Raw genomic sequence first — 18,127 nt, forward strand, 5'->3', positions numbered from 1 at the left:
TAACCCAGGAGAACTTTTTATTTCTGGCCACTCTTATCATCTCTTCTATACTTGTGGTAGACAGAAAGGCTCAATCTAAGGTCAAGAAGAGAGGCTGGAGGACCATGCATGTGCTCACTACCCTCCTCCTCCTCCTCTTCTTCCTCCTTATTCTCCTCCTCCTCCTCTTCTTCCTCCTTATTCTCCTCCTCCTCCTTCTCCTCCTTCTCCTCCTCTTCCTTTTTCTCCTCTTCCTCCTCATCTTTATCCTCTTTCTTCTTCCCTCCCCACCTCTTTTCTCTCTCATTCTTTCCAGGTCCACAATCAAGAAATCCATTCAGCTGTCTTTACCTCAGTACAGTGTCATGCAGGGTGTGGTCCACTAAGGACTTTGTACACAGAACACAAACCCATGTAAACAACAGATATCTGATCAGACTAAAAGTGTGTCCCCAGGAACATGTTACTACCTCCTTCTGCAGAGTTGGGAGCCAAGGCAGAGTGTGTTCCCTCCTGAGGGTGGGTCAGTGGTGGCTGTGAGCTGTCTACAGACTGGGAGAAGTAGAGCCAGCACTAACTTGGCTCTGGGATAACAGAGGTTGGCAGTTTGAGCTCAGGTTTGGTGGATGATTCCTGAAGCACCTAAAGGCACAACAGCATCTGACCGTGACCTACCTTTTCTTTACCTTTTTTTTTTCTCCTCCAGGAACTAGGAAACCCTGCCTCTCTCTCCTGTGGGCAGTGGAGAAAAAGAGAGCAGCAGGAAATGAGTCAGGGTTGGAAGGGTCAGACTCGGGTGGAAGCAGGTTCTCCTCCTTGCTTCTTCCCTGTAACCATGTGATTCTTTCCAACCTGAGGAAAACATTAACGTTACCAATCACTGAACAGTAAGTCAGAGGTAAGAATGAGCATAAGGACCAGGTTGTTTCCCAATGGGCTCAAGGATTACAACACTAACAGTAAAAATAAAGACTGGAGATGTTAGAGAGATTGGACCTGCAGCACACAGGATCCGTATGAAGGGCGAAGGAGAAGGACAACGAAAGACAAGAACAGTGCGGGTGTATTAGTTATATTTGACATTTCATTTGAGGTGTCCAGTAGACATCTGGGCTGAAGATGAATCAGCAGGTGTTAGTTTTTGTTTTGCTGTGCTATGTTTGTTTCCCTTTGTTTTGGATTTTATGTATATAAGTCTTTTGCCCACCTGTGTGTTTGCGCACTGCTTGTGTGCTTAATGACAACTGAGGCTAGAAGAGAGAATGGATCCTTTGAAACTGGAGTTACATAAGATTATGAGCCACCATGTGTGTGCCAGGAATTGAACCGAGTCCCTTTGGTAGAATAGTCAGTGGTCTTAACTGTGGAGCCATTCTTCCAGCCCTAGACAGGAAGAATAGAGGGGAAAAATGAAAAGAAGAGAGGAAGATAAAAGGGATTTGTGCATGATATAAGTGCCATAAGATTTAGGAAACGTAAAGGAAGCACAGTCCACCTGAAGAGGAAATGTATAAAGGCCTTAAGAAAGAGCATGGAAGGAAGTAGGAGAATGAGGAACAAGTATTGTGGAGGCTGAAGGAGGAGGGGACTCAGCATCAGCAGAGAAGACAACTGGAAAACATGGGAGGGTTACAAATGAACAGCTTATTAATCCCAGCACTTGGGAGGCAGAGGCAGACAGATTTCTGAGTTCTAGACCAGCCTGGTCTACAAAGTGAGTTCCAGGACAGCCAGAGCTACACAGAGAAACCCTGTCTCAAAAAAAATTAAAAAACAAACAAACAAACAAAAATGAACAGCTTAGTGGACACAGACTAAAGAGATGGGAGCAGAGGACACAATAGTGGAGGGTAGACCAGAGTGGATCTTCCTAGGAAGGAACAGGTATGAGCATATAAGAAATTGTGCCCAGACATTGCTCCAAGTGTATTTGGGAGATTATGAATTAAAGAACTGGGAGGAGTCGGAGCTTCCAAGGTTGGCCTGTTTAGACCCCAGGCTCCAACAGATCAGTGGTCCTCACACCTGCCTGCATCATTGCACTCTCAGGAGCTTTGTGAAAATATTTCCCAGCTGCTCATTCCCCACCATTCCCAGAGAAAAGGGTCCTAGATTATGACTCAACACAGTGTCTTGCAACAGTGGAAAAGCATCTCAGGAGATGCAGACAAGCAGCGGGGACTGAATCCTATTAAAGTTCAGGCAGTGGATTACTTATTTGATCAAAAATAATTTACATCATTACTTCATTGATAACAAAATAGATTTTAGTTGGAATAAAAGCAACATCTTTCTGAGAAGCATGTGTTCATGTTATAGGCTTTATGAGATTGGTAATTATTACTTCATAAACTTCAAAGATGAGATATTTTCCCATAGGGAAAAAAAATCACACTGAAAAAGCCAATTGATACACATAAAAACACAATGATTTTAGTATAATGAGAAAACTGATATGCTAATAAAGAAATTGATAAAAATGAAGGGAGATAATAATGACTTTTATATGAATTAGTAATTTTATTTTTTTACCATAGAGACAGACAGGATCTCACTATGAAGCCCTAGCTGGCCTGAAGCTCATTCTTTAGACCCTACTGGCCACAGACTCCCAGAGATATACTTGCCTCTGACTCCTAAGTACCAAGATTGAATGCGTGTACCTCCACACTCAGTTTAATTAGTAGTTTTTGAAAATACATTTAAACACATGCCTAAAATCCCACAACATGGGAGGCAGAGGCAAGAGGAGTACTGTGTGTTTAAAGCTGCCCTGATCCACACAGTAAGACCATGTGTTAAAAAAAACTTTGAAATATGATCAGATATAACTTTTTTTCCTATTTTAATGAGTTTTCAAAATTGCTCTCCTGACCTACTGTCAGGGTGGAGTCTTGAGTTTAATGAGTTCTTCCTGGTGATTGTTAAGGTCACTCTCTGGCCCAGTCTGGGAGACAGCCAAGTCCACAGAATAAAGTGAATGTATTATCTCTTTCCAGTAGCAGAAAGAACTTAAAGACAAGAATCAGATACCTGGAGTAGACTTATCTCAATGCACTGGAAGTTTCATTTTTAATCCATGCAACTGAGCTCATTCTTCATGCTCAGTCCAGAGAATGCTTCAGGGAATCAATGAGAATGTGAGTCTCATCAATGAACGTGGTTGCAAGGGGCTGCTCTAGCAAGAATTCTTTCTGATAACCACAATGGGATTCTTTTATTTTATTTGTGTATATATACATGGGCCCCTGGAAATAGAAACCACAGCCTCATTCATACTGCGAATGCATTCTACCTCTGAGCCATAGGCACAGCCTTAAAATAAAAATTGTTACTAAAGTGGGGTCAGCACTCTTGGGCATATACCCAAATAATGCCCCATCATGCCAACAGGGCAAATATCTCACTATGTTCATAGCAGTCTTATTTGTGATAGCCAGAAGCTGAAAACAACCCAGATATGCCACAACGGAAGAATGGGTACAGAAAATGTGCTTCATTTGCAAAGTGAAATAATACTCTGTTATTAAGAATGAGGACATCCTGAGTTTTGCAGGCAAATGAATGGAACTAGAAAATATCATCCTGAGTGAGGTAACTGAGACCCAAAAGGACATGCATGGTATGTACTCACTAATAGGCGGATATTAGCCCAAAAATATGTACAGAATACCCAGGATACAATCCACAGAACTCAAGAAAGTTAGCAAACTGAAGGGCCCAAGTGAGGATGCCTCAATCCCACTTGGGAGGGAGAAGAAAGCAATCATAGGGGAAGCGGGAGGGACCTGGATGAGAGAGGAGACAGGGAGAGGAAAGGGGGGACATGATCAGGTATTGGGGAGGACTGGAGCCCTGAGGGCCAGCAGAAAGAACAGAAACAGGCAATCTCAGGAGGTAGGAGGGGTGGGGGCTCTAGAATGTACCAGAGACCTGAGAGGTGAGAGATGCTCAGGACTCAGAGGGAGGGTCCTTAGATGAAATGCCCTATAGTGGGGAGAGAGAGCTTGTGGTGTCTGCCTCCAGTGGAAGGAGAGACAGGGCAAGTGAAGGGATGAGGTTGCCATCCCAAGGTCAGGAACTCTGACTCAGAATTCTTTCTGTCTAGGAGAACTGCAGGGACAAAATTGGAGAAGAACCTGAGGAAGAGGAGGTCCAGTGACAGGCTCAGATTAGGATTCAGCTCGGGGAGGCTTCAGGGCCTAACACTGTTATTAACACTATGGCTGCTTACAAACAGGCACCTGGTGTGGCTGCCCTCTGAGAGGCTCAACAAGCAGCAGAAAGAGTCAGGTGCAGATACTTACACCCAACCAATGGACAAAATCCAGGGACCCCTGTGGTTGAATTGGGGAAAATGTTGAAAAAGCTGAGGAGGAGAGTGACCCCATAAGAAGACCAGCAGTTTCAACTTGCCTGACCACCCCTCCCCCACCGCCCGAAATCTCTTGGACACTGAGCCACCAACCAGGCAGCATACACTAGCTGATATGAGCCCCCACCCCACCCCCACCCCCCGCCACAAATACAGCAGAGGACTGCCTGGTTTGGACTCAGTGAGAGAAGGCGCAACTAACCCTAGAGAGACTTGAGGCCCCAGGGAGTGGGGAGGTCTGGTGGGGTGGGGAGGAGGTGGGGACATCCTCTTAGAGACAGAGGATGAGATATGGGATGGGGAGCAGGGGGCAGCAGAGTAGGAGGGGGTAGCAGCCAGACTGTGAATGAAGTGTAAAAAATACTACTACTACTATTACTACTACTACTACTAATAATAATAATAATAATAATAATAATAAAAACCTAAAGTGAGGTCAGAGTCTGGGGTGTAGCCCAGTTGGAAGAGGGCATCACTGAACCCCAGTGTTCAATCCCCAGCTCCATATAAACTGGGCATGGTGGCACTGCTTGTAAACTCAGGACTTCACAGGTAGAAGCAGGAAGATCAAAAATTCAAGATCAGCCTGAGCTAGATATCTAGTTCAGGTCCAGAATAGATTACATGAGACCCTTCCTTTAAATAAGTAGAGAAAGAAAGAAGGGCTGACAAGATAGTTCAGCAGATATGGGTGCTTGCTACTAAGCTGAAGTGACTTCAGTCTTAGAGCCCACGTGGAAGAAGATGTCTTCAAGTTGTTCTCTGACCTTCATGTTTGTGTTTCACATGGCCAACTGCCACCGCCCACCCCACTAATTGATAAATGTAAAATGTTTAAAATAAATAGATGATAGATAGATAGATAGATAGATAGATAAAATTAGATTAGATAGGTAGAACAGGATACTTGGCACCCACAAATTCCGCAGTGCACATAAGTGATAATATCATTCGCTCACCAACAACTTACCAAGTCAGTTTGTTTCTAGAATTACTTCTCAGACAAAGGATTCTGACTTTGTGTTTCTGAATGTCACAGAACCTGAAGTTCTTTAATAGCTGCTACAGATTCACTGCCATCCTCTCAGGAAAATAAGCTCCCCTCCAAAGCACAGACCTAAACATGAATCTAAGTCCCTTCCCTCCTCTTAACTCAGTGAAAGACTTCCTAAATGTTAAGAAAGAACAGTTGGGAAATAGTCTAATGAGCAGAAGTGTAAAGCCATGTGTGCACAGGTGCGGATGTGGGTGTGTCGGGGGAGGTGTTACAGCTATAGTACCTCATTGTACCACCTCACTGTAGTCTAGCAGCTAGCCCAACACCTGTTGTTCTCTCTGCTGAATGTATGCACCTTACTGTCTCTGCCCCCTTTTCCTTAGAGACTTCTATAGTTGTTTGTTAAAGTCAAACCTATCTTGCTTATCCATCATCCACATGTTGGCTTCAGCTCACTTTCTATTTTTGCATCAAGTCTCAGAAGTATAGTAAATTAATCCCATTTATGAAATCAAATACACCTGCCTCTAGTGTTCTTTGGCTGTTTATTGTTTTCTCTTTTTCTTACTCAGTTTGTAATGTTATCTAAGTGTCACTGTAAGTATTAAGAAATATCACATACAAAACATTTAGCATAACTTAGCACGTAATACCTAGTTTCAGGTACTGATTATTATATGAATAAACATCATCTTGTAATAATTGCTGTTACTATTTATCAAGTTATAACATCTTGAAATGGTCTCTGCTTTCACTCTATGAAACAATAATCTAATGCAATCAATATCAAAGCATAATATCATAAGCAGGACACTTATTTCCCAACATCCAGGTTTAATGTGTCCTTGCAGGAGAGGTCACCAGTGTATCCAGCAACTTTTTCACCCTCCTTCTACAAATATGTCTAGTTCTTAAAACTCAAGATTTGGGGTTTGCTTTGGGGATTTTTGTTGTTGTTCTTGTTTTGTGACATGGTTTCATATAGCCCAGGCTGACTCCATTGCACTGTAGCTAAGAATGGCTTTGATATCTTGGTCCTCCTATCTCCACCTCTGAAGTTTCAGGAGCACACCAGCTTTACCATCATAACAGGTACATCAAGGTTTTAATTCTTCTGTCCTGTTTGTGAATTGTTTCACTATATCTAAGATGAAATATTGTGTACTTATAAAAGGGATATAGCAGATTTTAAACTTCTTTTTCTACACAGTAACTCCCAAGTAGAAATCAATGGTTCTTTTGGAGTTTTTCAAAAGGCTGTGAAAGAGAAAGAAGGCAAGAGAGTCATCCCTTAGGATGCTTCTAGAATGAATTTTAAAGATAATAAGATTCTCTCTGCTAATGAGAACCAAGTGTTAAGAGCATTCTGGACAAGTGTAGTATGAATGGCAAATATGCTCAGCCTTCAGGTGCTAAACTCTGCTTATCTCTCTTTTTAAATTGATCCAAAGAAAATTCACTAGGCTCTAACTCACGAGAGAAGATTTTGTATTCACAGCCAACCATCTTCCTAGTACCACACACATATGCTTCCCTAATTCCTGCCTTCCCTGAATGTTCTATGTACATTTGAGCAAATGTCATCCCTTCTCTGTTTTTGAATTCTTAATCTATGAAATAATAAATCACAACACTAAATCCTAATCTACAAAACTGTGAATCACATTATCAGAGACATGGTGACAGAAACAAAGGAGATGAATCACATGAAAGAGCTGGGCGTGGAAATGAGCACCTCTAAATCCTGCAGAGGAGGCTGAAAAGGGAAGATCAAGAGTTAGAGGGATACCGTAGGCTACAGAGAGAGACCCTATCTCCAAACAACAAATGAAAGATTAAAGTGCTTTAAAGCTTAAAGACTAAAGTACTAAAAATCTTCCAGGTAGGATGATGTGATGCTTTCTGTGTCACTCCAGCCACCCACATCTATTCCCTCCCTTTTCCAAGGCAACCTTGGAAACCCTAACTTAAGGAGTTGAAGCTCAGTAGTAAACGATTTGAACATCTAGTAAACTGTGGCTCTGTTATTTAAATAAGGTCAAGCTGGTTCTGCACATAACTGTGCCATTTGTTGGCTGCACATTTTCTTCTCTTACATCAACTCTTACAATTGCTTAACTATAATATTTTATTGATTATTTGGGAATTTCACATAATGCACCCTGATCACTCTACTTCCTACTACTCCCAGGTCCAGGTCCACAACACTCTTGTGCCCCCCCCCCCAAAAGAATGTTTTTAAAAAGTTCTGAATAGAACAGCAATGGCTTGTGCTGTAAGATCGAGAATTGATAAATAGGACCTCATAAAATTGCAAAGCTTCTGCAAGGCAAAAGACACCGTCAATAAGACAAAAATACCACTAACAGATTGGGAAAGGATCTTTACCTATCCCAAATCGGATAGGGGACTAATATCCAATATATATATATAAAGAACTCAAGAAGGTGGACTCCAGAAAATCAAATAACCCCATTAAAAAATGGGGCTCAGAACTGAACAAAGAATTCTCACCTGAGGAATACCGAATGGCAGAGAAGCACCTGAAAAAATGTTCAACATCCTTAATCATCAGGGAAATGCAAATCAAAACAGCCCTGAGATTCCACCTCACACCAGTCAGAATGGCTAAGATCAAAAATTCAGGTGACAGCAGATGCTGGCGAGGATGTGGAGAAAGAGGAACACTCCTCCGTTGTTGGTGGGATTGCAAGCTTGTACAACCACTCTGGAAATCAGTCTGGCGGTTCCTCAGAAAATTGGACATAGTACTACCGGAGGATCCAGAAATACCTCTCCTGGGCATATATCCAGAAGATGTCCCAACCGATAAGAAGGACTCCACTATGTTCATATCAGCCTTATTTATAATAGCCAGAAGCTGGAAAGAACCCAGATGCCCCTCAACAGAGGAATGGATACAGAAAATGTGGTACATTTACACAATGGAGTACTACACAGCTATTAAAAAGAATGAATTTATGAAATTCCTAGCCAAATGGATGGACCTGAAGGGCATCATCCTGAGTGAGGTAACCCAATCACAAAGGAACTCTCACAATATGTACTCACTGATAAGTGGATATTAGCCCAGAAACTAAGGATACCCAAGATATAAGATACAATTTGCTAAACACATTAAACTCAAGAGAACAAAGACCAAAGTGTGGACACTTTGCCCCTTCTTAGAATAGGAAACAAAACACCCATGGAAGGAGTTACAGAGACAAAATTTGGAAGTGTGACGAAAGGATGGACCATCTAGTGATTGCCATATCCAGAGATCCATCCCATGATCAGCTTCCAAACGCTGACACCATTGCATACACTAGCAAGATTTTGCTGAAAGGACCCAGATATAGCTGTCTCTTGTGAGACTATGCCGGGGCCTAGCAAACACAGAAGTGGATGCTCACAGTCAGCTATTGAATGGATCACAGGGCCCCCAATGGAGGAGCTAGAGACAGCACCCAAGGAACTAAAGGGAACTGCAACCCTATAGGTGGAACAACAATATGAACTAACCAGTACCCCGGAGCTCTTGTCTCTAGCTGCATATGTATCAAAAGATGGCCTAATAGGCCATCACTTGAAAGAGAGGCCCATTGGACTTGCAAACTTTATATGCCCCAGTACAGGGGAACGCCAGGGCCAAAAAGTGGGAGTGGGTGGGTAGGGGAGTGGGGGGGTGGGTATGGGGGACTTTTGGTATAGCATTGGAAATGTAAATGAGCTAAATACCTAATAAAAAATGGGGAAAAAAGATTTATTAACCCTAAACCCTTTCATACAATGTAGTGCATCTTATATATTTATAGTCTTTTTAGTTTTTTATAATTATTTTTTATATATTTAAGACAGTATTTTATAACCCTCTTAGTAAGGTTTTCTTCTTTTCATCCTCCTCTTCTTTCTCTTCCCTTTCTTTTTCTTCATTAAAAAAAAAAAGTCCAATTTGTGTTGTCCATTTAGTCACTGGGTCATTGTCAAACTCCCAGTGATCAGCCCCTTAAAGAAAAGTGAGTCTTTCACTAGCCCCAGCCCCTCCAGTAGCCCTCTGTTGTGGAGAGCTACATTTTATCCGTATCACAATTTTTAAGATTTCTCTTTGTCAGGGGATGGTTTTGTTCACTGTGTATTCAGCTGCTAATTACTAGGTTGAGATATCTGGTTGCACATTAGCATTGTCAAGCATCTCCTGCCTCAACTTTGTCTACAAATTGTTTTCCATAACCTCTGATTGGTTAGTAAAATATCTGAGCAGGAGAGAAAGAAGAGGGACTTCTGATCCAGAGAGAGAGGAGATTTGCCATGAGAGATTCTCCATGAGAGGTTTGCAAGAGGGAGTCACCATTGGGATGTGGATGGAGCAGGAGCAGCCAGGGCTAGACTAAAATAGCAGGTAATGGGGCAGGTGGCTGGGTAGTAGGCAGCACAGTCAGGTAAGAATAAATGTGCACCCTGGCTAGCTATGATGCAAGAAGCTGTTTAATAAATATACCAAGCCTCTGTATTATTATTCGAATCTAATAGAGGGGGTAGAAATGTCCTGTACTTTTACATTTGGCATCCTAGTCCAATGCGGTAGGCACAGAGTTCTTCTTAGACAGAAGGATTCAGGTATTAGTGAGGAGGTCTCAGATAGAAGGTGCTAACAAGCACTCTTCTGGGAAAAGACAGCTTCTTTAGAGACCCTGTAAGGCCAGTGGCAGACTGCCCAATAATAGTGAGGGGGCATGTGAGTAGTCACTGCTTAGTGGAGGCAGAGCCCAGGAGCTTCAGCCCATGGGGAAAAAAAGCCCAAAGATCACAGGTTCTCTTGAGCTAAGTACCATGGCCTAAGCTTAGCAGTTTTAAGACTAAGTGGGCTAGAATTCCATTGTGTAAACATACCACATTTTAAAATCTATTGTTCAACTGAGAGATACTGAGATTGTTTTCAGTTTCTGGCTATTATGAATAAACCTGCTATGAACATAGATGTGGAATGGTAAAGTATATTTGGGGTATATGCCCAGGAGTTGTATAGCTAGGGCTAGAAGTAGAACTATTCCCAATCTTCTGAGAAACTGCCAAGTTGATTTCCAGAGTGGTTGTACATAGTTGCACTCCCACTAGCAGTGGAGGAGTTTTCACAAGGACACCATGAACTTCTCAGGAAAATTGATAGAACTAGAAAGTATCATCTGAGTGAGGTAACACAAACCCAAAAGGACATGCATGGTATGTACTCATTTATAAGTATATATAAGCCATAAAATACAGGATAACCATGCTAAAATTCACAGACCTAATGAAACCAAATAACAAGGAAGGACCAAGGGAGGATGGTTGAATGTTTGCAGAAGGGGAAAGAAAATAGATATAGGAGGTCAATGGAAGGAGAGAACTGGGTCAAAGATAGGATGGGGAGGAGATTGGGGCTGGGGACAGAGATCATATGTAAGGAAAGCAGGAGAGAGAGATGGGAGATTAGTGAGGAGTGTAGTGGGGAGAGGTTATCTCTAGGATGTGCCAGAGACATGGGTTGGGGAGAAGCCCCAGAGGGTCTATAGAGGTGACTCCAGCTGAGACTTCTACCTTTTTGCTGTCATTGTAGATTCCAGATTAGATTTTTCTGAAGATGCTATATTCTAATTTAAACAATCCTCTAAGCGCTATTCCATGGCCTCCAGTCTAGGATTAAATGACAGCAAAAAGGTATTTCCAGATGAGAAAAACCCACAAAGGCCTGAGGAATAATAATGGCAACTCACAGAAATATAATATTCTAAGTAAAGAATACAGATCCTGTTTAATGATGCTGCCTTAGTACAATGTCATACACAAGATTTTGTGATTCACTTTGTAGAGTTTGAAATTTTAAAAATATGTACATATGTTGGTACTTCGAACTATTGATACACATTCAAAATTCCAGTGGGCTGCTGCCTTAAGTTCTGAAAAGGATAATTCTGAGGTTGCACATTTATTAATGATTATTCTCTCTTAGAAACGTCTTTGCAGATTAAAGCTAATGATGCTCTGGCACCTCTATCCAGTAAAGTACAACAATTTTCTAACATTATGGCATATAAAATATTACAGATATATCTTAGGATCATCAAGTCAAGCAACTGTAGAGCGGTCTAACAGGGCTTTAAAGGAGATGTTCATAGAACAGATAGGGGATGTGGGATCTTCCAGATATCAATTAAATTTTTTTCAAATGAATTTCTCTTATGAATATCAAGGCAAAAATAATAAAATTCTTGCAAACCGAATCCAAGAACACATCAAAATGATCATTCTCCATGATTACATAGGCTTCATCCCAAGGACACAGGAATGGTTTAACACAAGAAAATCCATCAGTACAATCCACTATAGAAACAAACCCAAAAAAGTCACTTGATCATTTCATTAAATGCTGAAAACCCCTTTGACAAAATCCCGAAATGCTTTATTGACTTTAATATTTAAATGTCAGTGAGACATTTAACACAGCTGCTGAAAAACATTGTGTTTATAGAAAAGACTTTTGAATTCTATCATCATATAAATGTTTTAACTTCAGAATGGAATGAAGGATTTTTTTATTCTGAAGAAGTTTTGTCTTTGTTTCAACATGAGAAGAGCTATGGATTCCATCAAAATTAATAAGATTAGATTTGACCATGGAATACCTCTGAAAATCTTGTCCACAGACATTAAGGAAAAAAAAAAAAAACAAGAAGATCAACAAAACTGGTAACATAACTGCTGATCCCTCTACATGAGACTGGCTGAGACATTAAATGTTTCCAACCAGGATTTCACCTAAGCAAAGCCAATAAATCTTGTTGGCTGCAAGAGCCCTCAGGACTTTCACCGTTCTTTCAAACAGCATGAATAAAAATGTATATTACAGTTTGGTTATACAGTCCAATCTAACTTACAGAAAAGAACGGAGAATCATCTTTAGCTGAATTGTGTACACTGTACCTTCCGTTACATGCATTAATGCAAAAAAATCTATATTACCATTAAAAGTTTATATGTTTGCAGAGTAAAAGAGCCAGACACCAAAGAAGATAATGTAAATAACCCAGATGATCCAACCTCACAAATGGTCGCAATAGCTGTTTCTTTAACAATGTGCATCAAAAACAATTTTAAGATGGCTAAGATGGCCCAGCCTCACAGATTGCTCCTGCCAGGACTTCAGTTAAGCTGTGTACTTTTACATCACACAGACTGGACAGCAAATAATACAGCTAGATTTCTTAGGACTTAGATATGATCCTAATTTTCTTAGGACCCCGAAAAGAGAACATTCCAAAAAACAGCAGGAATCAATTTTAATAGACCAACACCCCACTCCCAAAAGGCAGAGTGAATGGGTTTTGGTCATTTAGTGGGTGTCGGATATTTGTTGTTGTTTAAAAGTGATTGGTTAATAGTTGTTAATAGTCTTGGTTAGGGAGGAAGCAAAGTGTAGGAGGTTAGATTCATATATTTCTCTCTTTTTCTTTCCTCTATTCTTTCTCTCCTATCTAATGTTTGGGAAAAAACTGGGAGGAAGGATAAAAAAGGGAGACATAGGAATCATAGGATAAAAAGTTAGGCTTTTGCATCTGTTTTGTTTTATAAAAAAGAAAGAGAGCCAGGAATACATTTTGTAGAGTCAGGTATGGGTATGGTGATAGGGGTGCTTCTGTGGGCCGATGCTAAGACATCCCTGTCCCCTGAGGTACCAGCCATAGGACAGATATAGTATGGAAGAGAGTTGATTAAGGGCACAGGAAAGGGAGTTGGGAAGGGAGTAGAGACAGAGAGAAGAGGTGGAGAGGGGGGAGAGAGAGAGAGAGAGAGAGAGAGAAGGGGGGAGAAAGAGAAGGAGGAGGAGGAGGAGGAGGAGGAGGAGGAGGAGGAGGAGGAGGAGGAGGAGGAAGGGGAGGACAGAGAAGAAGAAAGACCAGCCAGGAATGGGGGTGGGGAGGTAGAAGGGTAGAAAGGGAGAAAGGGGTCAGAACAAGAAGGGGCAGAGAAATAAAGTAAGAAAGCAGAGAGCAAGGAGGGGGTGAACAGCCCCTCTTAAAATAAGCCAGGCATACTGTTGTTGCCAGGTAACTGTGGGGCAGAGCCTAGAAAGAACACTAATAGGATATACTTTTAAACTGAAGAACATCAATTAGTCAAATATTTCTACATTGGTATGAAATTTTGTATATTGTTACAAATTTAGTAATATTTTTGCTACAACATAATGTATTATGTTTCAACTCTTTTTAAAGGTATTATACCTATGCAACTCATTTTTAAAAATGTAACGTGAAGTTCTAGCCCTTGAAACCTGCTAATACAAACTGCTTAGGATAATTAATAAATGTGAGTTAATAGTCAATCAGACGTATAGCCATGTTAAGTACTACGGAATTATAGAAATAAGGTTTATTTAGCTTCCTGTGGGTGTTTTCAAAGTTGAGCAGATAGTAGATAGCTAGAAAGAAGAGTTTGCCTATTCAGAGATACAACAGATAGACAGATGGTCTTCAAAACCTCAGTAATCTACAGAATATGGCATTCAAAGGTATTTTATTAATAAGAGGCTTTCGTGACACAATGGGACATCAGCTCCCAGCAGCCCACCAACTCTATTTCAAAGAAGATGATGAGCATTAAGCACCTCCTTATGGAGTTTCCTTCAAATGTGGCAAGCTAACCACTGGGCAAGAAACTGCCCTTGCCTCAACTGCAGAGAGCATGCCATCCAAGCTCTGGACAAACAGAACACAGAAGAAGCCGACTCCCATTCTTTGAAAGAACAAAGTAAGCAAGTCCTTTATAATTCCTGCTTCACAGAAAAATATTTCATATATTGAGCCAGAACGTCAAAGATGATATTCCAATGACACAGAGAAACCTTCGGTGACTGTCCTGGTAGCCAATGACCTCTGTCATTTCTATAGTTTTGAAAGCTGCTTATTCTGCACTTTCTTTTTATTCTGGTAGTATCCTTCACGGGTCTCTGATGGAGTTGAAGACTAGATAGTTATAGTCTAACAATTAAGCTTAAGTTGTTTTGAATTCAAATAAAATAAAAATATGTGTTTTAAAGTTTAAAGGGATATTTACAGATTAGTAAATGCACATTATGATAGAAAATGATTTAAATACAGAACTTTGTACTCACCAAGATAGGCTAGATAATAGAGTACTTTTCATAAGGTGGCCAAATACAAGTGGGCTTGACATTATAAGTTCAATTTTTACCTGATAGTTTTCATAATTGTTCTTATTGTATGTTACGTATTAATATAAGAAAAAGAGCCTTTATTAGACAAAATGAGTTGGGAGATTGTTTCATGCACTGGGTTTTCAGAGGCTGATTACTGTGCCCAGGGATCTAGTTCCAGTCCAAATGTTGGCACTGTCAAGCATCTTTTGTCTCAATGTTACTTAAAAATTGTCTTCCATCACCTATGATTGGATAATGAAGATCTGATCAGCCAATGGATGAGCAGGAGAGGATGAGGTGCGAGTTCTGATCCCAGTGAGATGGTCTCAGGTGGGGACCAAGAAGAGAGGAGATTCACCATGAGAGCTTTACCAGAAAGGCACCAGGAAGACATGGATGGAGCAGGAGCAGCCAGGGCAAGACTAAGATGGTAGGTAATGGGGCAAAGGGCTGGCTAATAGGCAGTGTAGTTGGGTTAGGATAGTTATTAACTCTGCCCAGCTACAATGCAAGATGCTTTTTAATAAATATACCAGGTCTCCATATCATAATTCGGATGCAATGGGGGGTATAGAAAAGCCCCATATTTTACATCTCTTTCATGGCTTCCCATCTAGGGTGTTACTTTTTTGTTTGTTTGTTTGTTTTGAGGGGTGGGGGCTGTCATAGTGATACAGGGCTTTTTTTATTGGATATTTCCTTTATTTACATTTCAAATGGTATCCCCTTTCCTGATTTCCCCTCACCCAAGAAACTCCCATCCTGAGGGTGTTCACCCACGCACCAACTCACTCCCACCTCCCTGACCTCAAATTCCTCTACACTAGGGCATCAAGCCTTCACAAGGCCAAAGGCTTCTCCTCCCATTGATGCCTGACAAGGCCATCCTCTACTACATATGAAGCTGGAACCATGGGTCCCTCCATGTGTACTCCTTGGTTGGTGGTTTACTCCCTGGGATCTCGAGAGGGTCTGGTTGGTTGCTATTGCTGTTCTTCCTATAGGATTGCAAACCTCTTCACCTCCTTCAGTCCTTTCTCTAACCCCTCCATTGGGGACGCTTTCCTCAGTCCAATGATTGGCTGCAAGCATCCGCCTCTGTATTTGTCAGGCTCTGGCAAAGACTCTCAGGAGACAGCTCTATCTGGCTCCTGTCAGCATCCACTTCTTGGCATCCACAATAGTGTCTGGGTTTGGTGACTGTATATGGGATGGATCCCCAGGTGGGGCAGTCTTTGGATGGCCTTTCCTTTAGTCTCTGCTCCACACTATGTCTCTGTATTTGGCACCATGAGTTATTTTGTTCCCCTTTTTAAGAAGGACCAAAGCACCCACACTTTGGTCTTCCTTCTTTTTGAGCTTCATGTGGTCTGTGAATTGTATCTTGGGTTTTCTGAGCTTCTGAGCCAATATCCACTTACTAGTGAGTGCATACCGTGTGTGTTCTTTTGTGATTGGGTTACCTCACTCAGGATGATATTTTCTAGTTTCATCCATTTGCCTAGGAATTTCATAATTTCATTGTTTTTAATAGCTGAGTAGTATCCCATTGTGTAAATGTACCACATTTTCTCTATCCATTCCTCTGTTGAAGAACATCTGGGCTCTTTCCAGCTTCTGCTTATTATATATAAGGGTGCTATGAACATGGTATAGCATATATCCTTGTTATCTGTTGGAGAATCTTTTGGGTATATGCCCAGGAGTGGTATAGCTGGGTCCTCAGGTAATACTACGTCCAATTTTCTGAGGAACCACCAAACTGATTTGCAGAGTGGTTGTACAAGCTTGCAATCCCACCAACAGTGGAGGAGCGTTCCTTTTTCTCCACATCCTTGCCAGCATCTGCTGTCACCTGAGGTTTTGATCTTAGCCATTCTGACTGGTATGAGGTAGAATCTCAGGGTTGTTTTGATTTGTATTACCCTGATGACTAAGGATGTTGGACGTTTCTTTAGGTGCTTCTCGTCCATTTGGTTTTCCTCAATTGAGGATTCTTTCTTTAGCTCTGTACTCAATTTTTAATAGGGTTACTTGATTCTCTGGAGTTTAAGTTCTTGAATTCTTTGTATATATTGGATATTATCCCTCTATTGGATGTAGGATTGGTGACGATCTTTTCCCACTCTGTTAGTTGCCGTTTTGTCCTATTGACATTGTTCTTTGCCTTACAGAAGCTTTGCAATTTTATGAGGTCCCATTTTTTGATTGTTGATCTCAGAGTCTAAGCCATCAGTGTTCTGTTCAGGAATTTTTCCCCTGTCCATGTGTTCAAGGCTCTTCCCCACTTTCTCCTCAACTAGTTTTAGTATATGTGGTTTTATGTGGAGGTCCTTGATCCACCTGGACTTGAGCTTTGTACAAGGAGATAAGAATGGGTCGATTTGCGTTCTTCTATGTGCTGACCTCCAGTTGAACCAGCACCATTTGCTAAAAATGCTGTCTTTTTTCCACTGGATGGTTTTAGCTCCTTTGTCAAAGATCAAGTGACCATAGGTTTGTGGGTTCAGTTCTAGGTCTTCAATTCTATTTGTCACAGAGCATTTTATGTCTGTTTTTCAACTGTGAGTCTGCATTCTTCAATACTACTGCACAAGAAGTTTTCTTGTCCTTTATAGTCAGCAGGAGCATGGTTCATGAACTTCCACATGGTATCTGGTAAGAGCATGGAACACAGACATTCATCTGGCCTCCAGTGTCAGCCCATTCCATGGACTTCAGCATGGTATCAGGCAGTAGTAGTACAGACTATGGCCATCAGCATAGGTAGTTGCACTCACATGTACACACACACACACACACACACACACACACACACACACACCTAGACCAAGAGGACAAAGATGACCTGTTTCCTGCTTAACTTCTAGAAGAATTCTCCTCAGAATTGTGTGTCTAGTCATTATTTGCATTAAGCAACAAAACTCATGAAGTGCTATTCACCATCTCTTCATAGGCGTTTGGACTTCACAGGACCCAGGTACAGCTTGAAAGAGTAACTCAAACCCGTAACCCCAGAATTTGAGAGACTGAGCCAGGAAGACTGAAGAGGTTTAGAGGTCAGTTATTGCTCCATAGCCAGCCTAAACTAGAGTGGGACTCTGACTCAACAACAAAAACAAACTAACAACAACAAAAAAAAAAAAAAAAAAAAAAAAAATACTGGACCAGGAAACTATCTGCATCTCCATATCACACCCCAGCCTCTCCCCCATCAGGAGACCAAAGTTCGAATAATCGACCTCTGCCCCGCCCTATGGTTCCTTAACTGACACTCAGCCTGAGCTTACTGGTTTCTGGCTTTCTCTCCCTATTACCTAATGCTTTTAACTGTGTTTATGATGCTGAACATGGACAACATACTCACATGTGCACTGCATATAGTGAATCATAAAATTCTCACAGATGGAGAGACTTTGGCCCTAAGTCTATGTTCTTGATTTTTACCCTATACTGCACTATCTCTTTAAAGCTCTTCTGTCCTTCTTCCAGTTTTTTCTCTCTCAACTTTCCTACCTTTGTCTTGCTTCTCTCCTTCCCTTCTTTATTTTGCAAAGTTAGAAGTATCTTTAATGTT

General features: G+C 41.2%; 1 protein-coding gene across 2 annotated transcripts in view; it reads right to left on the reverse strand.

Moving 5' to 3' along the window:
• Window positions 1-18,127, reverse strand: part of Styk1 (serine/threonine/tyrosine kinase 1) — a 54,704-nt gene that overhangs the window by 22,538 nt on the left and 14,039 nt on the right. The window contains exon 2 of one of the 2 annotated variants that reach the window (XM_030255391.1): window positions 655-831. The exons of the other annotated variant lie outside the window; for it this stretch is intronic. The gene's annotated coding sequence lies outside the window, so the exon portion shown is untranslated. The remainder of the gene's footprint in view (window positions 1-654; window positions 832-18,127) is intronic. 2 annotated transcript variants of the gene reach the window in all.

This window comes from Mus musculus, chromosome 6 (genome assembly GCF_000001635.26).
Source record: "Mus musculus strain C57BL/6J chromosome 6, GRCm38.p6 C57BL/6J".
Lineage (NCBI taxonomy): Eukaryota > Metazoa > Chordata > Mammalia > Rodentia > Muridae > Mus > Mus musculus.